We start from the raw sequence: 15312 nt of genomic DNA on the forward strand, positions 1-15312 counted from the left end.
ACTTATACACAGGAGCACTGACTTGCTTTGTAATTCTTGTAATTTGGCTTCCTCATCACAAAATCTAAAATCTTGACACTCTCAGTTCCTGCACCATTTTCTTGGATTAAGTAAGATTTGATGCACCAGGAGAGAAAGAAGTTTCTTGTTAGGCTTGAAACTGATGCGATGGAGACAACAGAGATAACTCAGTGACAGCTATCTGCAATGTACAGTACTAGACCACTACTTTAATTGCTGGAGAAACAGATAGTAGTCAAGTGGAAAAGTGTGAATGTTTGTGAAAATAGGGTCTCTACTTTATATAAAGGGCAGCAAATTACACACTGCAAGAAAGAGTCTTCTGCAGCCATGTTTCAAAACTTCTAATAACTTAATCACTGAGCCAGAAATATCAAAAGAGGTATGGATGGTGAAGGAAATTAACAGCTTGTCCTACCTCTCATGTTCCTATTTATGGAGACTTCCATAATGCAAGTCACACAAGAGAGGGACACAGACAATGCTCAGGAGTCTCTCATAGCTGGATTTCTATAAATTCCAGGCATTTTGAAACAGTAAAAACAATAACATTGTGGCAAAGACTTTTGAAAAGAATGGGAGAGGAGATGTGCAGGAACCCCAACAAATTATATTTATGTCACATCTCTTTTGCATTTGCCAGCAAAGATCCAGTGAAATTAAAATGACTTTTAGAAATTACTCCATTAAAAATAAAATTAAAATAAAAAATACTGCAATCATTAAATTACACACAAAAATGAACAGAATTTTTTTTAAAGAAAGGCTGATGATGATCTTTTATGTCCGCTCCAACTGAGATATTTGCCAAAGTGACTGTGGATGACATAAGAGTATATTATTGTTGTTCAAACCAAAAGCTTTTAGTCTTTCCTAATAGACATATAATCCACCTGTTGCATATATTCATCTTTTTCTCTAAACTGCATATGGAGCAGAACAGACTGGTCAGATGTAACACTTGGCCTTCTTCACACAAAGAGATACAAACCAAATTTTAAAACTACCACTTTTCTCATTGTATTAAAAATGTATCTCCCTCCATTGATCTCACAGATTCATTTTTTTGTTTTCTATCTGCTGACTATTGTTATGGCAGGCAGAAACCCATATAACAATGTTGATCCAAGTTACTATGTATAGGTGAAGTGAGATATCAAATATCTTGAGCCCACATTCTTACTTTCACTTTAACCATAATTTTCAGGTACCGACACTCATTCACATGATTTCTTGGGTTTGCTTGTATTCACCCCACAATAGAATTACAGCTCTCACGTAATCCTTCAAGTTGTTTTATCAGCTTTCAGAATATTTATCCAGGCCAGGCTGATAGAAGTGGAGTTCCTGCAGATAATTCTGTGAGATGACAGCAATCCAGCAATTTTGAGCTTGTGATTTTCTAGGTGTTGAGACATTTGATAATGAACAATTTATAATAATCAAAAGTGAAAACAGAGTTATAACTATTATAAGCAACAAAATATATCACTGTTCCCTTCTTGTCCAATAAGACAGATTGTTTTTGTAATTAAATCAGGATTTCCAAATCCTGAAAGAATCCATGAGAATTCTCACGAGTATCATGAGAAAGAAAGGAAAAAAATGGAGTAGGTATTCTCCTTAAATTAAAGTCCTGTATGTGTGTGACTAGACTAATTTTTTTCATTTTTCCTAATTTATTGTAAGCCTATAAGAAAGAAATATTATTCCTATAACTCAATCTATTCCTAAACACAAGCAATGTGCCTTCCATTGCTGATCAGGAATTGTCTGAAGGATACAAAAATATTTTCATGGCAGTTCTGCTTTTATTGGCATGGGTTGTAGGTAGGAGCCATAGGATTTAGAAATGGGATTTTATTCATAACTCTGTATAACACCCACCAGCAGAGGACAACCTACCCTGACATTAGTTTGGACTAATTCAAATAGATTTTAATTTATTAACCAGCTTGTGATGCAGTTTTCCATCACATTCTTTCTCCTTCAGCTAAGATACATCTTCTAGTATTACTTCCAGGAACCTTTCCCTCATATTGATTTGTGAATTTCAAAGCAGGGAAAAAAATTATTATTCAAGGCAAGTTCTACACAGGTGGTCAATTACATATTTTTTTAGACATTTGTCTTTCTTCATGATCTGTTGAACTTTTTGTAAGTGGGAGAAATAGTATTTATCTGAACTACGATATACTTTCTAATATCTATTACATATCCTTCTCTCATAAACCAGTTTATTCTTTATTCTCCATTTCATTGCAGATGCACTATACCTCCCACATTAAATTGTCTCTGATGATAGCTTATTTTTAAATTTCTTTTCATCCATCTTGACATTTGTTCAACCCACTTACACTTATTATTTGATGGCACACATGTTTTTGTAACTATACATTAACTGGAAGGTTTTAATTTCTTTTCTGGCATGAGAATAAATAATTTATTTTAACTCATCAACTAGTCCCTGCATTCTTTACTTATTTAGTCTGTTTAAACTGTGTGTAGGGGGAACTAAATAAAGGCCGAAGGTTTGGGATGAAATCAGATATGATAAATGAAGGAAGGGAAAGTACAATATTGCACTTTGTACAAATCAGATCAAAGTCAAATATTATTTATTGTCTAATTTCCCCTTGTACTCATTGTGCAGGAAGGAACAGTTTGCTGTGTCAACAAATCTACAGACTAATTTATTCCTGAAAGTAGATGTGACGCTGTTTATTTCAAGGCAGTTTAACTGTTCTCCTCTGTCTAATGATGACTAATCTCTGGAGGCTCAGCTTCAGCCAATTAGTCTTAGCCTGATCAATCCCTCCCCCCCAGCTTTCCCATTGTATTTTCTGAGAAGCCATTCCATTTTTTTATTTAAGAAAAATATATGGGAAAGAATTTTCAATGAAGAATTTTTGATATGGGCAGAATTACCATTACACTCCTCCCTAAAAGTGTTATTTATGACATAAGATGTTTTCTTTCAACATCAGATTTTGGAGTACAAAGGATGTGATGCAATGGGCCGGATTCACCAGGCTAGCTCGTACACCCCAGCCCCTCACAACTGGAATGGCTGCTTCCATGCTTTTGCTGTTTCTCAAATTGGGATAGCGGTGTTGAGCAGAGCCGCCTGCTCTCTACGGCTCTCAGATGTGGAGCGTCTTGGATCAGAGCAAAGGACAGAGAGGGTTTTTCCACGTGCTTCTCAAGGATTTATTACCCAAGGGGTCCTGGGGCAAAAAAAACCAAAAAAGCCTGCCCTTACCTTCTCTTTTAACTGGGGGAGGAACAAGGGGAGGTTACATTTTCCCAACCAATCAGGGACACAACAGGGAGGGGGTGTGAGGAGGGACTCACAGCTAGCAGCCTACAGGGAGGGCAAGGGAAGTGGAAAGTTTCACGTGCACCAAGAGGGTGTCGTGGAAAAGGGGGAAAACCAGGTGGAGCTTAGGATTGACAGAGAAACCTCTGGAAATAAGGAAAGGGACTAGGAAGGATTGATATCATGCAAATGAGGTAGCAGATTGTTCTGGGGAGTGATGGACAATCGGGAGAGGGAGGGGAAAACCTGAGGTAGAACCAAACCATCAGGGGGGTAACAGGAGCAAACCATTGGGAGAATAACTTAATAATAACTTAGCAATAACTTATCAAAAACCTATCAAAAACCCACCACCACAAGGATGAAGTACCCCTTGAGTATTTTGTGTATATATATCAAAATATATACATGTATTTGAATGAGGCAGCTTTCACAACTGGCGTGAAATCACCATGCAGTGAAACCACTACCATGCATGTTTCTCAGGTTTATTTAAAATTTCCACAAATTGATATTCTATGGACAAGTGACTTTACCTATTTTATAAGCCAACAAGGGCTGTCATTTTCAACAATAACTACAATCTAACCAGCATAAGTTCAGAGTTCACACCCAGAATGTTTTTCTGAATCAGTTACAATCCATTTCTTATCCTTGGTTATTGATTATTGATATAATTAAAAAACTTTGAAGTTACAGAAAAAAAATTGTGTTGAGCAAAAAAAGTTTAAGTTTTCAATTTAAGAATTTATATTAATTTTATTACTGTAGAAAAATATGGTGATCATACATCATTCTGGTGATAGATACTTTGCAGGGACACATGCACAAATTTTTCTTCAGTCTGTAAAGCATTTAGATCTGTAGGAGGTTTCTATCTGCACTAAGCAGTCTGCCACATGCCACACAGCACACAAAATGTGTCAGAGTGTAGGATAGCTGTGGAAAGATGTGTTACAGTACTTTCTGTGCTCTAATTTCAAGTAGCATTATCCTGGACTCATTAGTTCTCTGAAACACTGCTGTGTCCATGTCATGTAATTTAAAATCAACAGTTTTAACATTTCTTTGCTGAGTTAACATCACAAGTACACACACATGCAAACAAGTTGTGAGTCAAAGAACACTACATGCGTAGTGCTAACATATTTTCCTAAACAATAAATCTTTGTTAGATTTTTTCCAAAAGAAATTTTAATACTAAGGCAAGAAAATCATACATTTTCTAGAACTATTCCAATATCTTCACCAACATACAGGATAACAAAGACTTCAAGTTTTTATTGTGTCTCTGTAGTAGAAGCTTAAACTTTATGATTACAAATGTGAAATTGCTGCCTCGTGCCAGGCTAAAAGCATGGATTCAAAGAAGATTTCCTGTATTCTAAACATCACGGATTCTCTGAAAGCTCTTAAAGTTGATGTACTTTGGATGCTGGTTGAAGGTTTGCTGTGAGAGATAAGTGTGTGCAACACTCCTTCAGAATTCTTTGCATGTCTCATGGGTTTCTAGATTGAGTATTTGAACCCAGTGTATTGTGAATGACAGCTGTTGCCTGAGTAAACACTGCAAAAAAAAAAAAACCTCAGCACAAAGTCTTTTCCTTAAAGCATACTTTTCCCATGTTCTCACTGGCCGTAGGTGAGAGGTCACACACCAGGCATAGGGCCATATTTGTCTTCAGGTACTTTTCAAACACTCAAGGCAAGATCACAACTATAGAAGTCTGTTTGGATGACAGAGGAAATCTGAGCCACTTTACTGTCTGAAAAATGTATCTATGACAGATAGAGACTGAGACAAGGTAAAGAACTATTTTTTTAACTTACTTAAATAGTACTGAAAGGTTATTTGAAAAATAATCCGTCTGGATAAGTGTATGAACACTTCAAGCAGAGAAAAAAAATTGCATGTTAGGGAAAAACAGACTGGTCATTTAGCAAGTGTCAAAGGAAAGCAGAATAAAAACCACAATAAAACCTAAAAGACAGAACATGAAACCAACCAACCAACCAAAGAAGCCCTTAAACAATGTTTTGGCCTAGATCACTGTTGGGAAAAAAAATCAACAAACATTGAAAAACAAGTAACCTTGCCCTTCATGCCTGAGGCATGTTACTCACTCAAAGGAACCCAAGGAAGACAATACTGCTGTACAGACCAGTCAGAAGAGGAATATAATAAAATAATAGGAGAAAAAAAAAAGTTATGTAAGAAAACTACAAACTTTTATATGTAATAGAGATTTGTACTGGTGACAGTACCATCAGCCACTATGGAAGAAACACTGTGCTCTGCCAGGTAAAATTATACAATTTCTTCTAAGCTATTTTACACCACTGCCTGAAAAAAACATTAAAAAGTAAAAGAGAATTATGAAAATCTGTTCTGCAATATTGACTTTGGATCCTGAGAACATGCATTTAGTCAACTTAATCAGGTAAAAAATTAACAAGGGAAATATTAAAAAGTGAAAAATTATTAAAATAGAAAATTATAAGATTAAAATATTAATATACATTATTAAAATAGATATTCTGTAGAGTCTTGATCTCTCTGTACCAGCAGAAAATTAACCGAGATGTGAAATCTCTACATATCAGTAGAAAGGGGTTACATCAATTGAAGCAATGACTAGGACATTGATTTAATTTCACAGAAGTTGCTAATTTCTAAAAAGTAAAATAATTGTCATCAGCATCTGCATTTTCTTGACGCTTCCTAGAGAAGTGAAGAGCAGACAAATTATTTTAATATGAACAGCAAGAAGTATTTAACCTCCTTAAAAGAAATAAGCAATCTCTGTGTCAGAAGTTAGTAAATATTAGGGCACCATTCAAAAGTTATAGATAGAGATACCAGTTTGAATTTCCTGATGTACTACCGGCATAATGATATTTTGAATGAACAAAACATGCTACATGCTACATGCTTGACAACTAGATCTTGTATATCTGAACAAAAGTAGAGAGGGAAATGTTGTATGTTAGGAGCAAATTAAATCTCACTTATAAAGCAATAAATTGGTAACCCATTAGATAATAAGGATAAATTTATGAGGTCCAATATAAGGACCATTTATTAAAAAGCCCCCACAATTATATAACCTTTCCAGAGTCCACTTTAACACCAAAAGTAATTAAATCAGCTCAAAATCAAATGTTGGTCACTCAGACTTTCTTTCTCTAATATGTTTAGCTTAAAAACAATTCTATCTAGAGCACAGGTATATAGAAAGCTTAAAAGAAAGAGAGCTTCATTTAAAAGTCTGCCCAAATTCTGTTTGTTTTAATCATTAGAGTAAACAGAAGTCACCATTTTCCTATTTATTATTGATTTGAACCTCAAAAGGTGTATTCTGTGAACATGGTTAATTAAGTCAGATCAGCAGCCATTTGAGGACTATAAAAGGAATGTGAAAATGGGGGGCTTAAATTTAGTACGTAACTGCCTCTTAAAAAAAGAAAATTCACTTCATGTCCAGCAATGTTATTCTCATTTGTCAGCAGAAGTATTATGTTTCGTTCGTTCAAGATTTTATTATGCCAGTAGTACATCAATAAATTCAAATTGGTATCTCTACCTATAACTTTTTGAATGGAGTCCTAATATCTAGTGACTTCTAACACAAAGATTGCTTATTTCTTGTATGGAGGTTAAATACTTCTTCATTGTTTTTTGTAACCCTCTGAGTGAAACCTGATGTCTGAGCAGGTGTATACAGCAGTGTTCATGGGGGTGCAAAGATGACAGCCCTCTGCTTTCAGCTGGTAAGTGCTGAGCCGAAGGAATGACACACTACTGAAAAGAGAGGAAGACACCAAGTCATGCTGGGAGGGGTCTGGATGTGGAGGGGCAATGCTCTGCCTGTCATGGGACACATGGCCACTTCCTCTGTGCCTCCAGCTGTCCTCAGACTTTGCAGGAGTACACTACAGTCCATTTTCTAGGGCAGACTCCTGAAACTGTGACTTCGTTGCAGGGCTACTGAGATTTTTAAAAGGAACAATAAGTATAAACTACACACACACACACACACACAAAAAAAAAAAAAAAAAAAGAAAAGAAAAGAAAAGGAAAAAAAAAAAAAAAAAAAAAAAAAAAAAAAAAAAAAAAAAAAAAAGGAAGACAGGTCAGGGACATTTTTCTTAGTGCCAGTTGTTCCCAGAGGCTACATTTTTCAGAAAGAATATGGTGAGTTATCTCCAGGGTTGACAAGGCCAGATAACATTTCAGTTATTAACAGCAGGAGGATTAATGGACACCCACCAAAAATATCATGTTCAATACATGGGTTATTCAGGGATGAGGATGATTGAATTTGGAAGGAAATTGTTAAGGTATCTGAAAAGTTAATTTGAAATGGGAAGGAGGTACCAGGCACTAGATCTTATCTGAAGGCTTATTTGAAGCAAGAGTCCGAAGCATTTGTCAGTTCCACAGATGCTCTAATATGTGATTAATCAGAGTAGGAAATGGACAGAGATCAAGGAACCCCCCAAAGCTGAGAAATGAGTTTAACTATGCTGTTTGGAGTAACAAGAGTGAATCCACCTCCCTTTGCCTTTTATTGCTTTTTTAAAAATAGCAGGGAGTTGGGTATGAATAAAAGAAATATGGTTTGGATAGAAGGGAGAAAGGACAGCTGATGGTATAACTCCAGTATGTGAAAACAATTAAGGTATTTGTTTTGATATGTGCTGTACAATTTATTGCAAGAGTTCCCACAAGAACTAAGCTAATAAATTCATGCCCTAATTAAGCCAGAGGCCTTTTATCTTGTTCTTCATCCTAGACACAGTGAGAAATCTCTTGTGGATGATAACAAACGTGATATTTGCTTCTAATCGTTTGTAGAACCCTGTCCTTCTGATGTTATGGTTTTGGACAGTTTGCCCAAATGTTCATTTATGCACATTCTTTCCTCATAATCAAGACTGCATTACCATTAAATTCAGTTGGTGAGAGAGGGATGCAGCAATTTTGCCAGAACTAAGTTGTAGCTTCTCAATCCTACCTCTTTTCCACTTTTTCATTTTGTTTCTTTTTCTCTTAAATTTTCTTTTCTGAATCAAGTTGCCCCTGAATTTTTTAGGATTACCTTAATGCCTCTAATCTATGCTTTCTTATGCTGATTCTTGTCCCCTCTTTTCACTTACCCTGAATGCATTTTTTATTATAATATTGCATCACTTATTTGTTTTCTTACTGGCAAAATGCATTTTGATCTCTCCTCTTTCCCTTGTGTAGATTTCTGAAGATTTTTGTTATATTTTAGATTTTGTTTTGTCAATTTCCTTTCTTACGAACTGACTTCAAATACAGATTTAGCCCTGTAATTAGTACTTAACAAAGTGTACAACAATTGTAATTTCCCCTACTATAAAAAAATGCAAAAAAAACCTCCCAAAAATACCTTTACTGATGCATTCAAGGCTATTTCTAAACTAAGGACAGAGATACAGATATGGCTCATCACAATGTTGCTTTTGCTTATTCAGTTTTCTCATATTATTTGCCCAAATAATTTTGTGGCAGCCCCCCAGGGTGCCACAAAGGAAGTCACTGTCCCTTGGAGGCTGTGCAGTGCAGGAGCTGTTTTCAAGGTGGTTGACCTTGCCCTCTGGGAGGTCTTTTTAAGTGACTTCCCTGTGACTGGTGGAGAGGTAACTGAAACACCCCTGAGTCTTTGCTGCAGTATGCAGATTTTTCTTCCCTGATTTGTCATTTCTACAATTCCTAGTTTCTCTGTTCTCCTATTGGTGTATTTTGGATCTGTTCACTGACTGGTTGTTTTCCTAATCTGTGTCCTGATTGGTCCAAGTTCTTGTCCTTGCCCTCAAATAGGCCTATAAAAGCCTACTCGGTTGAGTATCTGGGTTCTTCGGATGCAAGGAGCTCCTGAATAAAAAAGACCATAGAAAAAGAAGAACCCATCTCACGTGATGCTTCCTGGCTTTGCCTGAAGTTCCCCTGGACCAAGGCTGCCTTGACAAAAAAATTAATCACTCTCCCCAAACCCAAGAGTGCCTGAGCGCCTGGCGCATAGAGTGCCTTGATAAAGACACTCTTCCAGGGACTACCATGGCACCTGAAGGCCCACTGGGCAGTGGCAAGTTGGTGCCTGAACAGGGACCGACTGCCTGGTCATCCCTGGCGGAGCTACTCCAGACAGCTTTGGCTGGTGGATTCAAGAAGCTCTTGGGTCTGCCGCTTCCTGGTGTGAAACGTGTTTGCGTGTTTGCCTCTGGGCACCGACCGGGACCCCTCAAGCGAACTGCAAGAGGGCCAGCCAAAGCAGGTGACCACCTCCTGACAGCCTTTTATTGACCAGCACCGTCTCTCACAAAGAGAGAGTGTGAGAGGTTTTTTGGTCAGTTTTCTTTTTAGTTCACATTTTGCTGTCAGGAGGGGAAAGGATCTCTAGGGATGGGAAATGACATCAGCCGTATCACGCTTACCCCATCTGAGCAAGACATTTACTCCCAAGTTAAACAGGCCCTGGTTGCTGGGAAATTTAAGTTTAGTAAAGAGGATCTTAAGAGATCCATTCATTGGGGTTTTAGGTTCTTCCCTAGCGTTAAGCGAGATTCTGTTTTTTCTGATAGATTTTGGGATGGGGTTGGGAAACAGCTAAGTGCCATTCAAATAAATGGGGACCTTTTGGTTGAAGGTTTTTTTCTGTGGTTTCAGTTAATAATAAAGGCATTTAATGAGGGAATCAGTTTGAGGGAAAGTAAAGGGGGTTGCTAGGGGGAAGTTTGGGAACCCAACTGAAAACCCCTACCCTTCTCTCCTCTCCTCAACCCATGACCCCAAACCTTTTTCCCTCCCTGAGAGTGGGACAGTGGGCAAATCCTGCAGCACTGCATGGGGCTGCCACCATCTCCCAGTCTCCCCCCCAGCCCTCTTTCTCCCTTCACCTGGATGGCTCTGGCCAAGCCAATATACCTTTCCCTAACCCTCCTCCCCTTTTCCACATACCCAAGTTCACATCCTTCCCAAGATTCTACACTAGAGGCTTTGAGTTCCCAAGATGGCACCGGCCATGTGGTTAGCCCTGCCATCTTGGCCCCCTCTACTCTAGGTTTTCTTGTCCCTCCACCACAAAATGGCTGTTCCCTGCCACTCGTTCCTGCGCAATCCAGCAGGCACATTCCTGCAGCCATACCTTGCCCCTCCCAAGAAGGCATGTCATTGGGTGTAACTGCCTCAGGCCCCTCCTCTGTCACCAAAAATGCCTCTCCCACAGGTCACACCCCCTTTGCAGTAAGCTCTACACACTGCCATGCCCCCTCAGTTGCTCCCCCCATTTCCAACAGTCAGCCCACTCTGCTTCCCACGCCATAAGGGCCGGAAGTGGTGTTGTTAGCAACCGGAAGGAGGCCATATTGGCCTCCTCTCCAGCTGGCCCAAAAAGTCCCCGCATCTGTTTCAGGTGCCCTCTGTCCTCCTCAGAGGACAAGGATAGTGAGTCCCCACTCTCAGATACCAGGTGTGAGGATCACTGGGCAAGGACCAAGAGGGAAGCAGCAAAGAAAAGTGACCGGGAGTTGGCAAATAAAACCTCTGCCTTCCCAGTCACCTTCAAGGGAGGAAGGCAAGGTCCGCAAGTGGTGTGGGAACCGATCCCATATACTGAGCTTAAAGAATTATGCAAAGCTGCTAAGGAACGTGGCAGGGGTTCTTTTTATTTCAAGAACTTGTTAGAAGCTACCTTCACTGTGTGCACCATGATCCCCCATAACATCTGGAACATCATGGGATGTTTCCTCTTCCCAGTCAAGTTTATGCTGTGGGAGAGACAATGGAAAAAGCAATGAAATAATTTAGTCACCATCTATACTAACCATCCTACAAAGCCAAATCTAGTTCTTGGCGTGAAGGTAACTTTTCAAAACCAATGGACCAGACAAACCTTCCTGAAATTGCTCTTAATGATATTACTTTGGCTGTGAAAACTGCATTGCAACTAAGCCCAGATGATTCTGCCAACTCAAAGTTTCACCACAATTAAACAAGGCCCAGATGAGAGCTTTATCAAATTTATTGATCGTTTGAAAATTGCCCTCAAAAAGCCAATCGAGAGCAGAGAAGTCAGGAAAGAAATGTTAGTCAAGCTGGTTCTCATGAACGCTAACAAAGAAATCAAAGAAGTACTGCGGTCATTGCCTCTAGAACCTGAGCCCACTTTTGATCAGATTATTGAAGTGACAGTGAAACACACTTCCTCAGAGAATACGGTGGCTCAGGCAGTGGCAAAGTGTATAGCAGAGGGGGCCTCTGGGGCATTTGCCATTGTCATGGCTCAAGAAAACCAAAGGTGTTTTGTCTGTGGAGAGCCAGGACATCTAATGAAAGACCGTACCCATATACCTACCGGCATCAAAGATGGAAGGCAGGACCACCAGTGGCTGAGAGCAGGAAATGGTCAGCAGAGTGCAGGACAGCCCCGTGCTAAGACACCAAATGCCCAGCTCTTTCACCCAGCTGCCACTGCCCATTCAGCACCAAGGGATGGGCAAGGCCAGTTTCCCCATGGGCCCAAGACCGCAGCTTCCAAGATCCCCTCTCACTTCAAAGAAGTTCACTTCATACCCAGGTAGCAGTGGAAACCTGCAGGGAACTGGTGAACAGTCTTACAATCACTTTTGAGGAAGATGGAATTTTATAGTATCCCGACCAGAAGAAGCACCCCCATACACAGACCTTGGGACATTTTAATTACTGGTAATCCATTTTTTAAACCTTATGAACTTTTTGATTTCCCAGAAGTTATTATCCCAGAAACTGGGGAAGAAATCTTCATTTCTGTTTCATGTATCAACCCACCTTTCTTTCTTCACTACGGCATCCCTATTGCGCAAGCATTTTTAATTCCTAAAGAGTTACCCCAAGAAGTCCCATCATACTCACAGATCATGTGGGTCCAAATCATGGGGGATCAGAAACCAATTTACAATTGTGGCTTGTTTTGTAATGGAGAAAAAAGCAAAAGATTAGGCATGCTAGATACAGGTGACGATGTCACACTCATCGCATGATCCAAGTGGCCTGCTCCATGGGAACTGGAATCTGTATCTGGCATGATTTCCGGAATCAGAGGAGTAGCGACATTGTGGCGATCAAAGAAAAGTGTCTTCACTGCAGGACCAGAGAGAAAAGTTGCCACCATTCATCCCTTTGTAGTCAGGTTGCCGATTACCTTGTGGGACAGGGATGTTTTGAGAGAGAGGGGTGCTTAAATCCAAATTCACTGTCAGGATTTTTAGTTACGACCACTGACATGTGTGCCAATCCCTTTATCAAGCTTCACTGGAAATGACATCATCCTGTCTGGATTGTCCAGTGGCTCCTGAACAGAGACCAACTGCACACTCTGGAAATCCTCACTGAGAAACAGCTCCAGAAAGGACACATACCACCCACCAACAGTCCCTGGAACACCCTAATTCTTGTTATAAAAAAGCCAGGCAAAGCTAATTGGAGACTCCTCCAAGGCCAGCCACAGTGAAAACAGCTCATGCGCTGCACACCCTCCAAGGGAGAGTGATCTCTGTTGTGGCAGCCTGGGGGTTTGCCACATTGTTTGAATCAATTCTTACGCAGTCAAGGCATTCTCCTTTCTCTGACTCCTCCTAGTTCCTACAGCTATCTGGATTTGTCACCTCCCAGAAGTACATTCCACTTTTATTTCCCCTTAAGTGACAGAGTGATGACTTTAACTGTGAACTGCTTACTTCATTTATCCAGTGAGGAAATAGTACAGAGTCATTATAAATTCTTAGGGTACAGCCTGTTTCTGAGAATTGTGGGATCTGTGTTCATATTGTTATCAAGTAATTCTAGGACAGACTGTTACCTGTATTACATAAGCATCTGGAAGATCCAACTCAGTGTTGGTATTATAAAGACAAGTCAGGAAATGGCTGTCTACGTGGCATAAAACAGTATTTTTAACTCATTATAGATGTCACAAATAGGATTTTTGTCACCAGCACAGTAAATTCTAAATGAAATTGGAAGCTCAGGTTGTGAGATATTAGTTTTCAAGGATGAGTTTATTTGAACACTGGTAGACATATATGGAACTCCGTATAATTTTAAAAAAAAAAAAAAAAAAAAAAAAAAAAAAAAAAAAAAAGTACCAGAAGGGCAGGAAAAATAATAGTTTAAACTAGCATAGTTGACAGCAAAACCGAGGATCCTCAGGTGGGAAGCTGAATAGGAAAGGGATCTCCAAATCATAAACACATTTCGAGCATGAAGTACTTTTAATGAAAAAGACATTCTGTCTAATTTCTCTTATTATTTAGATATTCAGAATAACAGTTTTATATTTGATATCTGCAGGACAGAATTCTGACATTTGTAGTTTAGTGTAGTAGGATCTTAATCCAGAAATCACAGTGAAAATGCAGAGGCTGTTCAAAGAATTCAATATTCAGTGTGGGTGAGGGCATCTACATGGCTCTACAATTCTTTTCTTTCACTGATTTACCTTATTTTAACATGGAATAATTCTACTGAAGGATGGAAATACTGAACTCTACAGCAATAAAATCCAAAATATTAATATTCAAAACTGTGAATAAAAAATAAAAACCACAACCTATCTTCTACAACTTGTGCCAATCTCAGTTCTGAAAGGAAGAAAATTTACAGTAACATAGAGACAATCAATCTGTATTCTGAAAATGTTTTTTACTTTGGCAGCCAAGGATATTTTCAGTTAGATGGTTCAGAAAACTTTGAATTTTTTGTTGTTGATATGTTTTATATTTTTAATAACAGATTAAATAGTGCCTTTTAAAAATCAAGCTGTAGTGGGATGCTGTGAACCAAAACTTAATTCAAAGGCACAGAGCTGCACTTCCAGTCTGATTTATGTTGGTCGATAGAAAATAACTACCTCATCTCTGCTTTTATTGGAAGCACTTGATATACTTGATGAATTTTACTAAAGCTTAAATTCCAGCTTTGGACAATGGGACATTGTTCCTGTTCTATTACTAGCAGGGTAGCAGTAATATATTACAACAGAATAGCATCCCTCTAGTGTCCATTCACCTGAGTAATTTTGATTCTCATCCATTATGTACCTAGAGAAATGAAACAAGCTTCTTTTTTCTCTGCACGGTCTGTAAATTATGAAACATTGTATAGCCAGCCAGTGTGAATGATTAACTGAGATCAAGAGATATTTCACAAAAATGGCTCATTCTTCTCAATCAGAACCACAACTCCATATACCAGATCAGAAAATTATGTTATATTTTTTTTATTCTGATGCTTAGTAAGTGCTGTTGTAATATCTTGTGCAATAACTAGCCATTGAAAGATCATAAAATTAAAACTATTTTAAGGATATTTTTGTCTAAATAGAAGACACCTTCTTTATACAGAATCATGTTCTTTTTTATTAGCATATACATATTGAGAATGAAAATCTATAATGAGAAGCTTTCATAATGGAAGTATTATATTCTGTCAGTTTGACTTTTTTAGCTAATTTAAGTTGCATCTCTCTTTGAATGTTTAAAAATATTGCTTGGTTTTTTGGTCTTATTAATATTTAGCTTAATAAAATTTATTTATTACCCTAAATGGTAAGGTATAGGTTATTTGACCTCTCAAAAATTATTTGAGAGTTTAAGTGGGTACCACTTTGCCTCTCAACCTTTGCAAGCCTGAAAGAAAGTATATTCTTCAAACTGTTCCTCCTCTATATTTAATGTTAGGTGTAATCTCTTTCTGAACATGTCACTTTTTGCATTACTGCAGAACATTTAATTTCAGATTATTGTTCAGCATTCTCTGATCCCTGTTTTTCATGGGTTTTGGACTTAAATTATTGATTATTTATATTGGGTTTATTGCAATTTCTCCTGTAAAGTTTTACGGGTTTTTGTTTGTTTGTTTGTTTGTTTGTTTTCCTTTTTAACGTGGTCTGCTACTTCTTGTGCAAAGA

The sequence above is a fragment of the Hirundo rustica genome, chromosome 1 (genome assembly GCF_015227805.2).
Source record: "Hirundo rustica isolate bHirRus1 chromosome 1, bHirRus1.pri.v3, whole genome shotgun sequence".
Lineage (NCBI taxonomy): Eukaryota > Metazoa > Chordata > Aves > Passeriformes > Hirundinidae > Hirundo > Hirundo rustica.